A 5088-nucleotide genomic window follows, 5' to 3' on the forward strand; every position below is an offset into this window, starting at 1 on the left:
AGATAACGTTACATTCTTAGATGTTTTTGTTAGTACGTGAACGTTATCTTACACATTTTATCTCCCCAACAGATTAATTTGAAATAAGTGTATAATGCATGTTCGCTATTCCCAATTCAGAAGAGCACACACACAGCCTGTGTCTGCGAATGCTTCTCTTACTCGCTACTCTCTGCCCCACGCGGCGCGAATCCCGTGTCACGGACGAGCCGTTCATATTATTGTATATTGTATTTGTTTGTATAAAGTTAGTCTGTAAAACAGTCATTTCATAACACTGTTAAACATAATCTTTAGCAAATCTCAAAATATAGACTTTTCAATATTGTAAATTATAATGTTGTGCTTTCCAAATTTAATTTTGCTTTTAAAATGCGTTTTTAATTGTTATTTTTAATGTATGGAGTTTACAAATTTTCAGCCATATCATTAAAATAATTTTTTAAGTGATCATATTTTTGTTTGATTTCCACATTTGTTTTTGCAAAAAAGTATAAACTTATTCATTAAACTAAATATTTTAATGCAAACAATACAATAAATATAAAATATTTAAAATTATATTGCATTTGTATTATTTATTTTATTTATATATTGTCTTAAAATATATTTTATTATATTAAGCTAGTCTTTAAAATAATAATAATTTAATAACACTGTTAAACAATCTTTAGCAAAGCTCAAAATGAATATCTAAATTCGCTTCACTTCTAAAAATTCGTTTTTAGTCTTATTTAATGTATTTAGACACCGTAATCTTTTATGAATCGTAACTGCAGTTTCACTTGGTGGATAAAACAGGTGATAAAAAGAAAAAAAAAAAAAAATCTGGTTTCCGCATGTCCATATATGTAAGGAATTTGCCTTTAAGTCTTAGGTTTATAATTCATAGCGGTTTGGCTGCATTCGCACTATGAGTCTCAGTTCATTGTATGAACAGGTTGCTGTCTCAACCTGATCTGTTACTGTTTGACCTGTTAAATTCAATCAGTGTGCCATAGGGTTGTGCCGATAGACTATAGTATCGTGTATCGACGATAGTCAGATATATCGCCTGTGGCTGATGCCACTGATGATAGCAAGACGGTTATTATTATTATTATTATTATTATTATCAGGTTAGTAATACTATCTAATTAATATTAGGGCTTATTTGTTCCATTATATTTCTTTTTCCGTGTTTTAACAGTGTTGCGCGTTATAACCAATCACACGCGATTATGTTATACTTATGAATGCAATGGCCAATCAGAGGCGTTCAGATGAGTCATCGCTGAAACAGCGGAGTGTCGTTGTTCAGCGCGCGCTGACTGAATTCTGACTCGCGAATTCTTTCATCATAAACAACAAGGTGCAGATGTACGTGCGATGTAAGTATAAGAGATTTATTCATAGATAGCTTCACTGATTTTAATGGGAGTGTATTTTAAAGTGCATAAACTCGCGCTAGACTGAGCTTGTGATGATGTTCTTTGGTAATGTAAATGTTCTTTGCTCATTTTCTGTAGCCGAATTTTGAATAACTGAGGAAATATAAGCATTATAATTAGTAAATTACAATATTTCTATTGAATTGTTATCATGTTAAATACAAATTCAGTCACATTAAAAAGGCTGTTTTTAGCCTTACCCTGGAGTTTGTTCACTTTCCGGCAATGAAACTAAGTAAATGAATAATTAAATAAATTAGCACGATAATATCGTGTATCGGCGATCTCACAGGCTGACGATAGGACGATATGAAAATTGAGCATATCGCCCAACACTAGTGTGCCATCTGTAATGGAATCTGGTTTCTCTTGAAATAAAGAAACAAAAATGTAGCTGCTCTCCATGTAATATTTTGCATCTGTACCTTTCTTTGTGTCCAACTGTTATATTCTGATCAGCTTCTGCTTTTCCTGTAAACCATAAGCGTGGTTTTTGTTTATAATGTGAATCTATATCTTGCTCTAATCTAATCGTGGTCAGTATGTTGTCTCCTGTCTAGATCGCGTCTCGCTGAAGCTCCAGGAAATGCATCTCGTTAATGCATCCCGTTTGCAGTTAATAAGTCAGACAGACAGACAGACAGGTGAGGAGACAGTTACAGACACCCAGAAATGATTAAACCAGGCCGAAGCTAAAGATCAGTTTGCATTATCCGGTGGGAATGAAAGTGAGCTAGAAAAAGAGAGTGACAGAGGGTGTAAGGTCAGATATGACTCACCACGGTCAAATGAATGGTAAAAACGCGAATCCAGCCCTGTGGCTTTGTAGTCTTTCAGATCTGGGTCAGACTCATTTAAAGGTCGTTTTACCTTTATATTAGAAGCGGTGTCAACATTGTTTGGTGCCATCTTAACCTTTATAAGCACAATGATGGTTGTCAAAGGTGGTTTTAGATTGTTGAGATGTTGATTTAGGGTGGTATATGCTTTGAAATACTGAAAATGATCTGGAGTGTTTAGATTCCCTCCTGTATTAATTTTCTATGCTTTTGTAACATTTTTAAAAAATATATTAATTTGTTTGTTGTATTATTTGTCATGTTAAAGTGCATTTTTATTTTTACATTTTTGTTCAGACTTTAACTAAATGTACCTATAGCCAGTATTTGTATTTTTGTTGTATTATTATTCACATTCAATGCTAAAGTATGTTTTTTTTAATTATTAAAAAAAAAATGTTCTAAATTATTTTTAAGTGTACCGATAACCGATATGCAGAACCGATTTTTTAAATAATGCATTCTTTCTGCTTTTTGATACAATACTAAATTCATGAACATTAGATTAAAAAGATTAAAACATTCATATTGAATATTTTATTAATAATAATTATTATTTTTATTACTATTGTTGTTATTTGTGGAATTATATTTTTGTATTTGCATTTTAAGGGCATTTATAATTTTTAAGCTATTTTTTATTTGTAACAAATGGCTTTTAATAAAAATGCATTATCCAAACAGTTTCTAAATTAAGTTACTTTACCTGCGAATATTGTTGTTAGGTGCTTTTTAAAGAAGTGAATAATGGTAAAAGGGAATATTGGTCAAACTGATTATCGGTTTTATCGGTTATTGTATGTTGAGCTGTTTTCCTTCAAAGCAGTGAGACAATGCTTGTTTTCCATGTCATGATCCCATTATTGTCTGTAAGATTTAGTTATTCCCACAAAACTTGTTACCTAGCTGTCTTGCAGCATGAGGGATTTAAATAGCACTTTAATTATTTTAAGTCTGTTTGACTAATTGTTATGCTATTTTAACTTAGAATGAATGGCTTTATATATATATATATATATATATATATATATATATATCTCCAAAAAAATTGCTTTTTAATAGAACTGAATATCGGTAAAAAAACAAACAAAAAAACTGGTCAAACCGATTATCAGCTTTATCGGTTATTGTATTTTGGACTGTTATTCTTCAAACAATGAGAAAATTCTTGAAAAACTTGTTTTACACAGTTGTCTTGCAGCTTGTAGGACTGACAAATAGGCCTAGATTAAAAAAATGTATGTACTTATGTAAAAAACGCTAATATCACATGAATGCGACCCATCCCAAAGGCTTTACTGCTCTCTGAGGGATTTAGTGATCATGACGTCATGACATCCTCATTATTGTGCTACGGCACTCGCTGACATAGAAATATGGATTATGCTCTCTTGTCTCCATCTGTCAGAGAAAATCTGACTGGATTTGGACTATTTTTTTGAGCCAGAAAGAAAGCGATAGAATGAGTTTGAGACATTCAAGTTTAACTTCCATAATGTGACACATTTCTGCATGAAAAAGAATATTTAGCAAGAAATAATGGAATGAGATCGTTTGGGATTTGATTGAATGGGAAAATTGGGCCAGTCTTCACTAGTCATTAGGGATGTAACGATTAACTGCGAGCCGGTTGAAAATCAATTCAAATATGTGACGATTCAAATCGGTTGAGATGCTAAACAAATCGCGATTCATTTAGGGGTAGGAGTTAATCGTGAATCGAATCGTGAGTTGAGTGAATCGTTACATCCCTACTAGTCATGCATCATGAGAAGTACATTTCTATTCTGTTCTTCATCCTTTTTTGAGATGTGAGTGAGAAACACGTCTTAAAGTATGTAACTGGAAATTAGCTTAACAACGTGTTTGTTCTTGGTTCAAGTAGTCGGCATGAATTGTATGTGAAAGGAATCTAGTTAATGATAGTAATCATGGCTCATTTCTGTCTGACCACAATTAAAGAATGATGCTTATTTGTCCTTCTCTATTGTTATGATTTACTATATGGGGTTGGTTTGTTTATTTAGATTGTTTAAAACTATGAATCACTAAATCAAGAATCGATCTCTACTAACTGAATTTCGAGATTCTGATTCATAATTTCATTAGGATCATTCTAAACCCCACTTGTCTTCTCTTTCTCTTTGTGCATTAGAGCATAGTCATCTTTTATAGTGTGTTATCAGGATGAAACTCTTGGTTGAGTTATTGAGCGTATGGATGCTTCTTTATTCATCTGTCCTGCAGGAAGCTTGTCTTTCAGATGGAGTCACATTAAAGCCTGTTTGAAGTACTAGAGGTTTGTTGGCCTCATTTGGTTAAGTGTGTGTGGATTGAACATCTAAATGGACGCCATACCTATTTACTTCATCATAATGATTTATTCTATTCTATTCTATTCTATTCTATTCTGTTCTGTTCTGTTCTGTTCGTACAAAAGAAAAGACGGATAAGTGCTTAATACACCTTAAAAGTGTATTAATAAATATTGAGATTGATATTGGTTCTTATTTACTTATAATTACGTTCATGTGTATTTTTGTGTGTGGGAAATATTATTGCACGAAATGACATTTTGAAAATATATATATATATATATAAACTGTACTTTTTACATTTTATATATTACTGTTTTATATTTTTTAAGTACTAGTGTTCAAGTTTCATATTTTTTGTGTAGAAAATAATCTTGAGTGAAATTTCAGATTTAAAACATTTTGAAAATAAACATTTATGTAATAACATTTATATATTTACTATAATGTTATTTTATGTTTGTGTGAACTTTCAGTTAGATTCAAAACATTTTGAATATATAT

The 5088-nt window shown here is 31.5% G+C and overlaps 1 protein-coding gene across 1 annotated transcript in view; it reads left to right on the plus strand.

The window, feature by feature from the left end:
- Positions 1–5088, plus strand: part of LOC107653587 (alpha-1,6-mannosylglycoprotein 6-beta-N-acetylglucosaminyltransferase A-like) — a 93126-nt gene that overhangs the window by 19214 nt on the left and 68824 nt on the right. The gene's annotated exons all lie outside the window — the stretch shown is intronic.

This window comes from Sinocyclocheilus anshuiensis, unplaced genomic scaffold (assembly GCF_001515605.1).
Source record: "Sinocyclocheilus anshuiensis isolate Anshui unplaced genomic scaffold, SAMN03320099.WGS_v1.1 scaffold1079, whole genome shotgun sequence".
Lineage (NCBI taxonomy): Eukaryota > Metazoa > Chordata > Actinopteri > Cypriniformes > Cyprinidae > Sinocyclocheilus > Sinocyclocheilus anshuiensis.